The following is a 16,582-nucleotide window of genomic DNA, read 5'->3' on the forward strand; positions in this document are numbered from 1 at the left end:
CTTTTTAGTTATCCATTTTATACATATTAGTGTATGTATGTCAATTCCATTCTCCCAATTCATCCCACCACCGCCACCACCCTGCCTGCTGCTTTCCCCCCTTGGTGTGCAGACGTAAAACTCCATTTTTAATGGTTTTGTATTGCCCTCACTTACTTTATCTTGCTTTACTTTACTCCCCACTTGCTTCCAGCTTCCCAAATGAACCCTGAACTCTAGCATGCTAGCTAGTGGCTTTCTTCTTTAGTTCCTTGAATACACCATGCTTCCTCCTCTTCAGATCCTGACGGTAAGAAGCAGCATGGTATTCTCTTTGCATGGAGCATACTTCCTTTGAAATTTATCCTTTTGTGCTTTAAGGCTCATTTTACTTACTCTAGAAAACCCCTCCCTGACTCCCTAATGCAGGTCCCAACGTTGTATGGTTTCATAACATCTGGTACTTTTTCATAGCATTTTTATCACAACTGCCATGAAATTATCATGGAGTTTACTGTTTAAAGTCCTTCTCACTCACTAGAAATGAATGTTCATAAAAGATGGAGGGATTGTCTTTTTTTGCTCAATATTATTTCCCTGGAACCTTGCACAGATTTTCAATGACTATTTGAGTAATTAATGCAAGTCATGCAATGGAGCATCCCCCCTGCCAAAAAAAAACCAACACAACTTGGATGAAACTGGACACAGGAGACGTTTTAAGTTTGAGGAGATGAAGGCGGGGACCAGAATTGGTGGCAGTGACAGAAAAGGATAGATGGAGGAGTCTTATCATGGAGCCATAGGACTTGATAAAGGAGGAGGAAGAGTCAAAAATGACTCAGGTTTAATCATCAGCTGCAAAAAGGTACACAGTTGAAATGGCACTTGAGTCACTTTTCCAGCAGTATTTTTTTTTTTTTTTTTTTTTTTGTTGTGTTTGTTTTTTTTTTTTTGCGGTACGCGGGCCTCTCACTGTTGTGGCCTCTCCCGTTGCGGAGCACAGGCTCCGGACGCGCAGGCTCAGCGGCCATGGCTCATGGGCCCAGCCGCTCCGCGGCATGTGGGATCTTCCCGGACCGGGGCACGAACCCGTGTGCCCTGCATCGGCAGGCGGACTCTCAACCACTGCGCCACCAGGGAAGCCCTCCAGCAGTATTTTTTGAGAGTATGTTCCTAAACATTTGAAAATGGTCTCTATTTATTTTTAATAAAAATGCTTTAAGTGGTAAAATACTGTATTATGTGGTAAATACCAATTGTCAGGCTGATTGGTATGTTTGGCATACTAAAAAGTACTAGAGTATTTTAATAAAAATACTATAAACCCATGGTAAAATACTGCCTTGATTCATATTAAACAATAAAAATGACTATATGAGAACACCTGAGTATCCCTCTGTAGTGGGTACTGTGGTGCTCCAATCCACATCCTCTCATCATGGGTAATGTACTCCTCCCTCAGCTGCTGGGAATTTTAGTTCCTGATGGTGAAAAGCTTTGATTTTGCTGGGTGTTGCCTTAGGTTGCAGGGAACTGCCTCACTTTAGGTTATCCTCCCAGGTTATGCCTCACTGGCCCACAGCCAGTGACTGGCTGATTTAAGATGCAAAGACCCAGCTTCCTTGCCTTATTTGAAGACAAGTCTGAGGGACCTATCTCAGCTACCACAGGTGTTGGCCAAGTTGCAACCACTCTGGGGTCAGTGGCTCCCTCTGACTCTCCTGGTCTTCCTCATTGCCTTGCAGATGTATTTGCCAGTTGCGTCCTGCCTCATTACGTCTCTTGCTTGAAATTGGTCTCAGAATCTGTCTCCAAGGAACCTAACCTATGACACTGTCTAATCTGCCTACTCTCTAAAGGTTGCCATCATTGGAACCTCTGTGTGTGTGTGTGTGTGTGTGTGTGTGTGTGTGTGTGTGTGTGTGTCTGGGTTTTGTTTTTGTTTTCTCCCCCAAATATACCCCAAAAGTGCCCAAATTAAATGTACACCTTGATGAATTTTCAAAAACTCAGCTTCATTTTTATCAAAGAAAGAATAAGAAAATGAGTTTGGGTAGAGTGAGAACCACCTACATTTACAACTTCCTCATGGTGAAAACTTTGAGGGAAGGGCGGGTTGCCAAGGGAAGTTGGAAGTTTCTCTGATTTTAAAAGAGCAAACAGTTTTGCTCTTTTGGTTGACTGCAGTGAGCTCTGAAATGAGAGGAACAATCTCTATACTTCATAATACATGTAAATGAAATGGGGAAAACAATGAATGTCAGGGACTAGAGGAGAAACTGAACCATTTCACTAGAGGAAATGATTCAGAGAGAGGAAAAGATGATCTTCCTGAAGGTCAAATATCTATAAATCAAACATGTCAAAATATTGCTAAAATTTTGAGTAACGAAGATTTTTCTGTTAGTCAAGCTTTTTATAGTACTCTTTTGATTTTAAAGTAAAATTTCAAGAATTCTTCTGTGTTTTTGTTTCTCAGTGACAGAGCTTTCATTGAGAGTGTTTAGTTCCCCTCTGTTGAATTCTTTCTGTCTCTAACATCACCCTCCTCGTTCTCTCCTGCCTGGATGATACAATAGCTGGCCTCCTAATCAACTATCTCTCTCTTTCCACTTTTATCCCCACCACAGTCTGTTCTTCACACAGAACCACGATGGCCTTTTTAAAGCATAAATCAGATCATGTCACTGCCCTGCTTAAAACTCTCCAGGGGATTCCCATCACACTTAGGAAAAAAACCCAAAATCTTAATTTAACCTAAAAGGCACTATACCATATGGCTCCTGACTGCCTCTCAGACCTCATCTTGTACCACTTTCTCCTTGTTTACTCCAGCTACAATAGATTAGATGTTCCTCTAAAGCAGGGGTCAGAAAACTAAGAGGGGCCAAATTGTGCTAGAGGCCTATTTTTATACTGCCATTTTTAAAGGATTGTGAAACAACTACAACAACAGGAACAAAAAGAAGAATATGGAACAAGAGACCTTGTGTGACTCGCAAAGCCTGAAACATTTACTATGTGGCTCTTTTACAGAAAAAGTTTGCCAACTTCTGCTTCAAAGGCTTATCCCTCCTGCATTAGGATCTTCACATTAGCTGTTCCCTTTGCGTCCTCCACTACCAGTCTTCACATGGATGGGTCCTTTTAATTCAGGTGTGAACTTGATTCAGGTGTCACTTCATCATTGAGGCCTTCAATGACTACCTAATGTAAATATCTTACCAGATTCTTTCAATCACATCAACTTTTTTGTTCTTTACAGCACTTATCTGATATTTACTTATTTTTATTTTTTCAATAACCATTCCCCCTCTCCCCCACGTAGAAAGATCTTTTCTTTCTTGTATACTACTTTTGAGTATTCTTGATCTTGCATTTAGATGGAAGAGAGCAATAGTAAATGTTTGGAGCCTACTGCATAGTTGGTGCTCAGTAAATGTGGTGAATGAGTGAATTTCCAGATCATATCTGCATATGAAGTTTAGGTCTTCTGCTTTCTTTTTGTCCTCTCTGAGAGGACCTACAGTGCAAACTGCAATAAAGAGCTACTTGAGAATGGAGACACCAAACAATGCCTCTCCCTTGAGAGAACAGATAAACTTCTCTTTTCCTTTTCCTTGCTTTCTCTGGGAGAGCCCATTGATAGAAGAGTGGGATGTTTCAAAGGGATGTCTCAAGGACAACTTATATAAAAAAAAAAAGAAAAGAGGAAAAAAAACGTTTCTTTTCATCTTTTTCTTTCGTGAGAGGAGTTTTTTAGGGTGGTAAGATTGGTCAAGGTCACATTTTCTATGAGGCTCTGAGGCTTTTGGGTGAAGAGTTTAGGTGGAGGCCTCTGCTTGGGAGATGGATTTAACACTAAGAGGAACCAGGCCTGAGCTCAAAAGAGAAGCCAAGAATGATGTGAATAGGGCTTGTTCTAGGTGGTCAGGTATGAGGGAGGAAGGTAAAAGCCCAATAAGCACAGGTCCTGGATTTTTCTAGAGTTTAATTATTTCACATGGTCAGGCCACATGTTTTGACTTTTGGTAGGAAAAATATGGTTACTAAAGCAATGGGAGGCATTGCCTGCTGCAGCTAAGACCGGTGCAACCAAATAAATTAATTAATTAAAAAAATAAAAATAAAGCAATGGGAGGCAGTGATTGTAAAGAAAATGTGGGCACTGTCCTCTGGGTGTGGCAAGATGTAAGGGATAAGATTTAAGCTATAGAGCTTGAGTTTTGGAGTCAAAATAGACCTGAGCTTATTCATCCACTGGTTATGTCACCTTGGGCAAATTATTTAGCCTTTCTAAACCTTGGTTTCCTTATCTGAAAAATGAGAAGAATGATAGCTTCTATATTTTAGGATTATTTTGAGGATTAACTGATAAGGCATGTAAAATACTTATTTAGATGCCTACATAAATACGTGATCAGTTAGTATAAATATCATCATCATCATTGCCAGGTGGTGAAGAAATTTTCTAAAGCTACAGATGTTGAAACTAATGAACAATAAATCTGTACCCTCTAGCAGTTTAAGGATATGTCCCACTGTATTTTGCTTCCATGAGTAGGAACACAGGATATGGAAAGAGGTGAGGTAAGAAATGTGTGGGAGCAAGATAATTGTTGTTCGAAGAAGCATGGTCTTAACACAACTCATTTGACTCCTAATGTTAAGTGGAAAGGAGACAAGGAAATCTACTTGTGTAGACCTTCCAGATAAACCCATCTGCATGTCAGTGTTAGCTTTGGATTTCATACCTCTACTGGTTTACAGTTTATTGAAAATGCCCTTGTACATGCTAATATAATTCTGATTATTTGGGTAGGGTAGCTGTTACTATTATCTCTGTTTTATTCTAGAGGAAACAAAGACTAAGAAATTGAGAACATGGGTTTTAGAGTCATATTGCTAGGGTTTGAAACCTGGCTTCTCCACTTCCCAACAGTGTAACCTAGGGTAAGTTACTTGAACTTTCCAGAGCCTCAATATCTTCATCTGTGAAATGGGAGTAATGAAGATACATACCTCTTAGGATTGTGTGAAATTATTCATGTAAACAAAGTACATGGTATGGCAAATAGTATGTGTTCAATGAATATTTGTTATTGTTATCTCCCAGGGCCAGGCAGCTAATAAGTGGTAATGCTAGTATCTAAATTTAGATAATTGGATTTCATACCTTATGGCCTTTCCACACACCACCACCTCCCATAATATTAATAATGTTGACTCTGCCACTGTGATGATGTATGATCCATAACATTAGGACAGGTGGTCTAATTTGTTTTTCCAAAAGTGGTAGGAGATCCATCTAAAGTATCCCTTTTGGTACAGTTGGTACACATATCTGTTTCTCAGCTTCCTCAGTAAGAGGACAGCTGTGGCTTCAGGACAGAACTACAACAGAAAGCTCTGGACTTTGTTTCCACTGGTTGGAGCAAAGTGCTGAGGATACCAGTCTGCCACATGAGAAGACAGAGATAGCCTACATTAAACTGAACCAATGGGAGACTTGTAGTATAGTTGAAAAAGCATGCAAACTCTAACTAGTAAGTTGGAAGACTTGAATTCTAATCTTGGATCCACCTGTTATTAACTATATCTTGTAACATCTCTGAGCCTGGGTTTCAACATCTTTATTTATTCTTTATTTTTCTAGCTTTATTGAGGTATAATTGATACCCACATATTTACCGTAGGGATCCCAATAGTCATCCTTGTTGCTGTCACCTAATCATACAGTCCCTTTGTGGAAATTAGGAAAGGATGCCTTTTCCTCCAGGCAGAAGCAGCTTTGCCACTAAGGTTCATGAGCTTGGTGACCAGAGCATGTAGATTTCAGTCTCTACTAGCCTCCTTGGCCAGCCTTCTGGTGCACTGCAGAAGCAAACGCGAGGGCCCTGTCTGTGCCGTCTTTCCACCACACAGGGCTGTTAATATCAAGTGAGATAATAAGTTGAAGGAGTTTGGTAAAGTCTAATTCCCTCTGTGAATGTAAAGCACTGATATCACACAAACACTACCTGATTTCAAATACCAGGATCCAAGGATGACTTGGGTAGACATTCTGACCATTGTCCTTCCCTTTGGTTCTGATGATCTTGGTGACTCGTTAACTTGTACAACACCTATTGTATACGTCTCTAGAGACTGTGGCCAGGAAAGATTTTCTCCATCATTTTCAGGCCTGGACCAGCCTTACTCTCTAGATATAAGACTAAAATCAGTTCTTTTGATGATTCATCCTCTTGGAAACAATCATGTTGTTTTTAGAGCACCCTGGAGTGGGACTGGGTCTTCCCCATAGGTGGAATTTGGAATCCTTTGGTTAGAATTTATCTTTGGTTTTCAGGCGAAGGTCATTGTATAAAAGCTTTGCGTCAAGGGGAGAAAGAAAATTTTCTGAACCATAATTTGCCCTCTTTTCTCACCTCTGAAGCCCAAGCTATCTGCTGGGCTGTTTAGATCAAGTAGGACAAGAGGACCTGCTTGTATGGACAGGTAAATCACCTTTCTAAGTTTCCATTTTGTTATCTCGAATTAGGGACGATAACAGTACTTACCTCATAGGTTTATTACATGGATTAAATGAACTAATAAGTAGAAAGCACTTGGCACACAGTATATGCGCAATAAATGTTAGCTCTAATTACTAGGCTCCCTGCAGGATACTCTACCTGACTTTGAGGAAGAACAAAAGCATAAATTCCAGTGCCTTCCCTCAAGAAGCTTAGAGTTCTAGCTGGGGAATTAACATAATTATACCAGAAAAGGTAAATAGAAATGCAAAGCTATAAATGTGTGGTACAGATAGATGCTGTTTTTAGGAACTGGTGTTTGAACTAGGCCCTGAAGAAAGGTGAGATTAGGATAAGTAGAGAGGATGAAGAGGGTATGCCAAATGGGATCGGTAACATTAGCGAGGTTCAGGACCACAAGTAGACCAATTTGCCTGGAGAAGTGGGGCCAGTGCTATCTGAGAATATAGGTTGGGATTAGAAGGAGAGGACCCTAAATACTAGGGTAAATGTTTGCTCTTGTCCCATAGAGAACGATGAGTGACACGGTAAAACTTGAATATGGAAATGTCCAGCAGGCAGTTGGAATGCTCTTGGGAAAATTCAAAGCTGTAGCTAAAACTTTGGGGATGGAAGTTGAAATTGTGGAAGCTGGTGATACTTCTAAGGCAGCTCCTTGAGAGGTGCCTGTTGATTCCAATTTAATGAGGGCAACCTGTGAACAGCATTTAAAGTGAAATGGTGAAACTGTCAGGAGATTTGAAGAACAACTTAAAACGTTAACTAGGTAGGGTTTGCTTCTCTGAAGTCTTTGCTTCCCAGGGGGAAGCTGTATCTAGTGACCAAGAGACTGAGAAGAAACTTCAGAAGTGAAGAACCAGGAGAGCAGTGTCTTCAAAGACAGTGGAGTACTGTTGTGTTAGTTTTCTCTTGATCTGTAACAAATTACCCCAAGCTTAATGGCTTAAAAAAAAAAAAAAAAACCACTCATTTACTAACTTACGGTTCTGTAGTCAGCATGACTGTGGGTTCTCTGTTTAGGGTGTCCAATCCACTTTCAGGTTCATTCTTATTGTTGGCAGAATTGACTTTATAGGACTAAGGTTCCTGTTTTCCTTCTAGCTTGGAATCTTGGAGGGCCGTCTTAGAATTCTGCCTAATGCAAGTGTTTTATGAAGGATAAATGGCAAATAAGAATTGAAAAGGTGTCAGTTGGTCATTGGTGATTTGAGTAAGATCAGTAGCAAGAGCAGTTTTGGCAGGATTGTAGGGGCAGAAGCCAGATGCAGTAAGTTTGTGGAGTCAACTGGAAGTGAGAAAGAAGTAAAGCTTGGGGGCTTCCCTGGTGGCGCAGTGGTTGAGAGTCTGCCTGGCGATGCAGGGGACACAGGTTCGTGCCCCGGTCTGGGAAGATCCCACATGCTGTGGAGCGGCTGGGCCTGTGAGCCATGGCCGCTGAGCCTGTGCATCCGGAGCCTGTGCTCCGCAACAGGAGAGGCCACAACAGTGAGAGGCCCGTGTACCACAAAAAAAAAAAAAAAAGTAAAGCTTGGATTTAGTGGTTTCTTTCAAATGGCCAGGCTGGAATGGGAAGGAGGAAGTTGGACATAATTAACTAATGAACTAGGTCTCAAGGAAACTAGATGGAATGAACTCTAGGCTATAGATGGAGGGATTAGTGTGGACTTGTAGGGGAGCTCAGCTTCCTCTGAGGTAGGAGGAAAGCAAGTATGGGTGGGGATGCAGATAAGTTTGTAAAGAGAGGGTGGGCAGCTGAGAAATTGAGGAAATTACTGCCTAATATCCTGTTTTCTCTTAGAGACAAGGTCAGTAAAAAAGCAGGTGAAGTTTTGGAATTTCTACTTTGTGGCTAGGAGGTTTTTCATAAAATTGCTGAATGAAATCAAAACTAATGGACAGAGAGTCAAGAAACATAAAGAACCCCAGGTGCTCTTCAGAGTGCCCACCAAACCATACCTGACTCACCTGGCTCCCCTTTTGCTCCCTTTCTTTTGTTCCGTTCTCAAACAGTCTGATCTAGAATTGCTTAACAGGTCCTTACTCAGAGGAGGTGGACTTCCTGCTAGTAAATTGCCTTAGGCTTTAAGATCTTAAAAGCTTTCTAGATTACTTAGGGGATATCTAATTTACCATCGTTGACCATAATGATTTTTCCTTCCTTAGGCTGTGAGGTCTTTGAAGTCAAGGGATTTAGGCTTTTTTTTTGTCTTTGCACTTAGTGCCTCTAATACAAGTCTGGCACATAGGAACTCCCCAGTTTATTTCTCTAGCTTAGATGACCCAGACTTAAGGCTCCCCTCCCTATTTGGCCAGATTGTGCTATTTTTTCCTCTTTCCTTTAGAGAAGATAGTTAACCTTTACAAATACATGTATATGTTTTATAAATTTAAAGAAAGTATAACAAAAATGTAGAAAAGTGCAAAAATCATGTGGTCCGTTTTCTGAAATTTTAAAGTAAATACACTTGTGTAACAGTGTCCAGTTCAAGAAACAGAGTAGGGACTTCCCTGGTGGTCCAGTGGTTAAGACTCTGCGCTCCCAATGCAGGCGGCCCGGGTTCGATCCTTGATCAGGGAACTAGAACCTGTGTGCCACAACTAAGAACCTTCATGCCACAATTTAAGACCCGGTGCAGCCAAATTAAAAAAAAGAAAAAAAAAAGGATCACCAGCATCCCTGCAGCCCCCTCCTCTTTTTTTAACATCTTTATTGGAGTATAATTGCTTTACAGTAGTGTGTTAGTTTCTGCTTTATAACAAAGGGAATCAGCTATACATATACATACATCCCCATATCTCCTCCTTCTTGCGTCTCCCTCCCACCCTCCCTATCCCACCCCTCTAGGTGGACACAAAGCACCAAGCTGATCTCCCTGTGCTGTGCGGCTGCTTCCCACTGGCTATCTGTTTTACATTTGGTAGTGTATATATGTCCATGCCACTCTCTTACTTTGTCCCAGCTTCCTCTTCCCCTTCCCCGTGTCCTCAAGCCCATTCTCTACATCTGCGTCTTTATTCCTGTCCCCTGCAGCCCCCTTTTATATCCCCCGTCAATCATTATTGCTCTGCAGAAGTTACCAGCATGCTGCCTTCTAGCCCCATAAATTAGTTTTATTAGAACTTTATATGAATTGAATCATATAGTATATATTCTTAGGTGTCAGGCTTCTTTCACTCAGCGCTGTATTCATGCAGTTCATCTAGGTTGTTTTATAGAGTTGGCATCTATTCATTGTCTTTGCCTTATGATATTCCATTATGTGACTCTATCACAGATTTACTTATTCAGTCTATTGTAGATGGATATTTGGGTTGTTACCAAGTTTGGGCTATTATCAATAATGTTGTTTTGAACATGTCTTTTGGTGAACATATGTTTGCGTCTTTATTGGGCATATATCTAGATGCAGTATTGCTGGGTCATAAGGTGTGTGAATGTTTGCTTTAATAGATCCTACTAAATAGTTTTGCAATGTGGTTGTATAGTTATACTTCCATCAGCAGTATTTGAGAATGAGTTGCCACACATCCTTGTGAATGTGTGGTATTGTCTGCCTTTTCCAATTTTAGCCATTCTGGTTGTATTTTATATTTCTTTGATTATTAGTGATGTAGAGCACCTTTTCGTGTGCTTTTTGGCCATTTGAATATCTTTTGTTAGAGTCTCTTGCCCATTTTTCTTTGGGATGTTCACCGTTATTAATTTGTAACGGTCCTTTATATATTTGAATTACAAGTCTTTTGTTGAAAAAAATATATATAGCATATATTTCTCCCATTCTGTGATTTTTCACTCTGACTTTTGGTAAACAGATGTTCTTAATTTAATTAGTTTAGTTTATTAAATTTTTCCTTTATAGTTATTGCTTTTGTGACCTGTTGAAGAAATTGTTGCCTGCTCTAATGTCATGAAAATATTCTTTTAAAGGCTTTATTGTTTACCTTTTACATTTAGACTCACAGTCCATCTGGAATTGATTTTTGTGTATGGTGGGATAAGGATGAAGGTCTCTTTTTTGCCATATGGTTATTCAGTTTACTCCAATATCCTTTATTGAAAAGACCATCCTTTCTTTACTGCAATGTTACTGGGGTTTTTTTGTTTTTGGTTTTTTTTTTGCGGTACGCGGGCCTCTCACTGTCATGGCCTCTCCCGTTGCGGAGCACAGGCTCTGGACGCGCAGGCTCCGCGGCCATGGCTCACGGGGCCAGCCCCTCCGCGGCATGTGGGATCCTCCCAGACCGGGGCACGATCCCGCGTCCCCTGCATCGGCAGGCGGACCCGCAACCACTGCACCACCAGGGAAGCCCTGTTACTGTTTTTATAAATCTGGTCACCATGTTACAGGAAGGGCGACCCCTTCCAGGGCCTGAAAGTGGGCTCTTGTCTAACGCTCAGAAATGAATTGTCCAAGGAAACACATGCGCTGACAAAGCAAGACACTTTATTGGAAAGGGGAACCCAGGCGGAGAGCAGCAGGGTAAGGCAGCCTAGGAGAACTGCTCTGCCACGTGGCTCGCAGTCTTAGGTTTTATGGTAATGGGGTTAGTTTCTGGGTTGTGTCTGGCCAGTCATCTCTGGCCCACAGTTTGACTCAGGGCCCTTCCTGGTGGCGCGTGCATCTCAGCCAAGATGGATTCCAGCGTGAAGGAGTCTGGGAGGTGGGTCGTCTCCTCCCTCTTTTGGCCCCTCCCGAATTCTCCCGGTTAGTTTTCAGAGGCAGCACCATGTTCCTTATCGGGACCTCTTGTAAGACAACTCAGGCAAGCGGTTATCATCGTGCCTGGCCAAAGTGGGTGGTTTTGGTCCACAGTTCCTTAACAACTATACATATGTGGATCTGTGTCTGGACTTTTTGGTCCATTTGTCTATTTGCTTATCCTGTGCCAATACCCACACAATCTAATTATTATAGCTTTATAATAGGTCTTGATATCTGGTGGTGTAAGTCCCTCTAGGTTTATTTATTTTTTGCCACCTAGAGTGTGTTGGCATCCTTGCCCGTTGCATACAAATGTAAATTTAATTCAACAGATATTTCCTGAATACCTATTTATTATGTGCTAGGCACAGTGATAGATGTTGGGAATATAGCTGTCAATAAAAATAGGCCTGGTCCTTTCCTTTTAGTTGGGAAAGCCATTCAAATTAAGTGAGATGAGAAGAGGGCCTAGGACAGAGTGCTGAGGAACTCAATATTTAAAGTCAGTTAGCAAAGAAGACAGAGAGAGAGCGTGTGTGTGCACATGTGGGCAAGCGAGTAAAACCCCAAATGTAAGAAAACCAAGAAAGGACAACATGAAGGAAGCCAAGGGAAGAAGGTATATCTAGAAAGTGTGGTCAGTTATGTCAATGTTGCTGCAAGGTCAAGCAAGGTAAGACTAACAAAACATCCTTTAGACTTAGCTCTGAATGGCTATTGTGAACTTAATGAAGCAGTTTTTGTGGAGGGGTAGGGTGTGTGTCTTTATTAGATTGTAAACTCTTAGATGGGAACAAAGTTCCTTGTTCACTTAGTGCTTAATGAATGTTATTTCATGATAATAATCCAATGATCTGCATACTGCTGAGCATCATAAAGGTCCAAAATTGTGCTCTATTTTATAACACTTCTGATTCTTGCAGCTGATGAAAAAGGAATTGCTCTTGTAAATGGAGGACAATTTAATACTCAAACCTTGGCTGTTTTATTTATTTATTTTTTTAAATGAACTTTATTTATTTGTTTATTTTGGCCGCTCTGCGCAGCATGTGGGATCTTAGTTCCCTGACCAGGGATCGAACCCTCGCCCCTGCAGTGGAAGCACTGAGTCCCAACCATTGGGCTGCCGGGGAAGTCCCAAACCTTGGCTGTTTTAGATAATCAAAAACTATGCTTCATCCATCCATTCATTTACCCATTTATTCACTTATCAGCAAGGGTACATGGAGCAACCACCAACTACCTGGGACTCATAAGCACTGTGCTGGAGATGTAAGTAGGGAAAGAAAGGAAAGAAGGAAGCCTAGAAAAATGTATTTGACCCATGTATATCTCAATGAATTAACTTTGCAAGTGCAATCTCTATTTTTACAGCCTTCCATGACTACTCAAAAGGGGCCTATTGTTAAGCTTTGTGACCTAAAGACAAAATTTCAGAAAATGCTTCCTTTTTGGTTAAATAAAAAACAAGATTTCAGTAGAGAAGTTCTTTGTCTTTGTTAGGGGTCCTCCTATAATTTATTGTTTGCTTGGTATTTACTTACACCTTGGTATATATGTATGAGCCATTTTCTTTTAAATTTGAGTGCTCATTTTAGGAACGGAAGAGCAGAGATAGTTCATTTTCAAATACAATAAAATTATGTTAAGTATGGGCTGTGCTAATTATTTATTGTCATTTATCAAAGAGTCAGAGGCCAAAGTTTATTTTTCTTCATTGTGAGAATTATTAGTAGACCTGTACTTGGGGTCAAGTGGATTGATAAATGCCCAGGTAAACCATTTTCAAGCACATCTGCATAACTTAAGAATTTCTACTTTACCAGTAGTCTTGACATATTAATTTCAAATAATTTTTTAAAATCTATTTCTTAAAACAAGTCTTTGTAAGAGTTTTATGAGGGAACTTTTTTCTTTTAACTTAATTGAAGTACTTGAAAATGTAGAAGTTTGGTAGGTTAGGGAAGTATTCAGGAATAAGATTAGCCATGAGTCGATCTTTACAGACTCTGTAAGGAATATGGTTAGTATAGCACGTTGGCAGAGGTAAAGCTTTCTTTAGGAAGGTAAAGGAAGAAAAGAAAAAAGGGGAATATACGCTGAGTTCACGGTAGGAATAAGAAGATAATTTATTTAGTTCTTTTAAAAAGAGCTTTTGGCAGATTCATTCAAAATGATTTTTTCCTCTTAAATTGTTAGTTTTGTTTTTTTCCATAGAAATAACTAGAAACAAAGACTACTAACTGCTGCAAATTGGTAGTCTCTGGTCATACTACTTTAGTTGTAATTGGTGAAGAGGGGAAATAGAGAAATAAGACAGTTTTAAATGGTGCTTAACATTTTTAGTTCTAAGTCCAATCAGCATAATCATCAACTGACATTTACTCTGAACCTCTTGGGTGAATGGCACTGAACCAAATCCCACAAGAAATAATATCTTCTGCCTATGTGAGCATACTGGTAATTGAACTATTGCTCTCAGAAGCTATAGATAATACCAGTTGATAAGATGTTATGAGATTCCAGCCTTGGAGTTACGAGGTTAAAATAGGAAAAATGTACACTGGAAAAAAAAATTTTAGATAGAAACTGTATCTACTTTCTGTCTTGAATAAAGAAGTCACTGCCCTGTACAGTGAAACTCTAAACATGTCAAACATTTTTTTAATGTTTAACCAAACACTATTTTAGCTTAAAAGAGTTGCATTTTATTTGATTGATCATTGTATGAATAATGCAAGGTAAACTTTCATTTTGACAAGTAAAATAAGAAGGTGAGTTGATTTCGAGCATATGAAGTAGAATCTTGAAGTAAGTGATTTGTGCCTTCATTTCAAATACAAAGAAATCTTGGTGGATAGATAAGATGTCAAAAATTTGTGACTGAAACCTATTTTTAACCTGACCTCCAAGGTTTATATCATATTTAATATTAAGGTACTTTTCATTTTATAATATTAAGCATGTGCCTTTTAAGTATGGTCAGATTTTAAGTACCTTTCCCTAGTAGTCGGCCTCCTCCCTTCCTTATTCCTCCCCACCCCATCTCTTTTGCTGTGGTAGGGTTCCTATTGCTGGCTACCCAGTCATTACCATTCTAATACCATTTAAGGTAGCTCTGCTGGGTTTCTTTATTTTGAGTCCTAGAATCCAGTTTCTCTTTTAACCTGGCCTCCTAAATCAGTTGACAAATCGGTTTATTTTCCCCCGTGTTCATCTTAACAACTCGTGATTTAGATTGGTTAGGAAGATACAATGTAATCGGCACAACCTCTTTCCCGTGGAATCAGTATTTTGGAGACTTCCTCCTTTCCTAGCGGAACATTCTCCAGTCGGGCAGCGGACCTAGCTAAGGACTTCAGCCCCCACAGTTCCCTGTGTGCGCATGCCCTCTCTTCTTACAGTTGTCAAAGTGCTCTTGCCAGAGCGGTCACATAATCAACCTGAAAGAAGAAAATAAATACTGTACACTTTTTAATTTTATCGATCCTTAAAAACTGGACCCTCAAAGGTAACTGCTGCTAAGAATTTGTTACTTGAGATTGGGTGATTGCATGTAGAGGAAGATCTATTGTGTGTGGGGTGGGGGGAGGGGAAGGAGGTATCTATTTCTCGGACTCTGCTGTAAATAAGAAAAAAGAAAAAAAACCCCAACAAACAAAAAACCCACCCAAAGGAACAGACTGTACAAGCAGTTACTGACATTGCATATTAACTTTGTAAATGTTATTTTCATCTATTGCTTATCTTTTGTTTAAAAGGGTCTTATTTATTAAAGATGGGTCTTGACCTTGACCGAGTGAATTTATGCAGGCAGTGGAATTCATGTCTTTAAGAAATGTTGAAAAGAGAAATGGGTGTTCCTGGTATGATAAAAAAATTTAATTTAATAAATATATTAATATTACTTATAGCCTTAAAATATTCTGAGTCTAGCTTACTTTTTGGCTTTTTTGCTATAGTACAGCATTAATTTTTCCACCACAGATATATAGTTTAAACTGAAGGCATTAACAGAAAGCATTGATACAAGCATTGGAAAAGCTGAGTGATATTAAAATTCTAATCGAATGCATATTTCAGCCATGATGATATGGCTGTTGTAAAGACAATTCTAGCACACTGGAAGAGACTCAAATCCCAGATTATAATGGTTTACTGCAGCACTGCTTAAACCAAGGATGAAAATGTCTCTTTCTGTGTCCATTTCCTTTGGTAGCAATAGAACTTTGTGCTGTTGTGAATCCAAGCTCTGCTTGCTTCTTTGTCATATTTTACAATACTGATCAAAGCCATTATTTTAGACGAAGGGAACTGAGGAACACAAAGTCAATCTTAAGTAGGTTTTATTGGTAGTAGCTGGCAATTTGTGATGTGTATTATATTGGGTTGGGTTTTTTGGGGGTGGGGGTCAGGGAGGGAGGAGTAGAAAGGAGAATAAGGTGGCTGTGAAGCTTTTCCTCGAGCCCACTATTTTGTCTATGTATTAAACTTTGAAATGAAAGATTAACCATTTTAAAGATACTCTTTAATAAAACAGTAGAACTACTTTTAATCCCATTTCTTAGTCTGACATATGTTGCTTAATAGTTGGGAGGGGAAGCACAGACATTTTCTAACACATTTATCTTATAACATTTATTATCGTGAGAATGTCCAAAGACAGAACTTCTGTGTGTATCTGAATGCCCTTTACAAGTGTCCTGAGAAAGATGCTTTTCCAAGTATCTGAGTTAATTAACTACATTAAACATATTAATAACTTTGTTGCAATTATACTGAATCATCATCTAAAAATAATTGTATATTTGGTCATATGCTCCTTGAACACTTCGAAATACTTGTTTTCAGGGTCTTAGCACTGTAATATTCATATATTTAAAACAATTAATGTGCTCTAAGGGACAAGCTAACTCAGTGATAACTACGTATATGGAAATCTCCTGGTTTTGAGCGATGACTATTTTCATCCTTGAATGATAAAACATGCTGTATGGCAGAGGTGAATATAGCCCTTCTGTGCGAAATGGAAAATACCATACTCTCCTTATATGGCTAAATGAAGCAGTGATGGCAATGCACTATAATTACAATGTATGAGAATTGGGGACTTTGTACTATGCTATTTTTAACACGTTAGCTAGCATTTGGTAATTCAGGGTCTTCAAACCATAATCTTTCACTGCTAATACTAGTGATAAGAGAATGGATTCTAAATTTGCCAAAGTCTTGTGACCAAGGCAGTAGCAGGAGGATTCAAAAATGAAAAATCTGGCAACCCCAGAATTATCTTGACTTTCTACTTAAATCTCAGAGGGATTTTTTAAAAGCCCCCCCCCCACCCCATTTCATAGTCACAGT

This window comes from Neophocaena asiaeorientalis, unplaced genomic scaffold, assembly GCF_003031525.2.
Source record: "Neophocaena asiaeorientalis asiaeorientalis breed wild unplaced genomic scaffold, Neophocaena_asiaeorientalis_V1.1 scaffold597, whole genome shotgun sequence".
Lineage (NCBI taxonomy): Eukaryota > Metazoa > Chordata > Mammalia > Artiodactyla > Phocoenidae > Neophocaena > Neophocaena asiaeorientalis.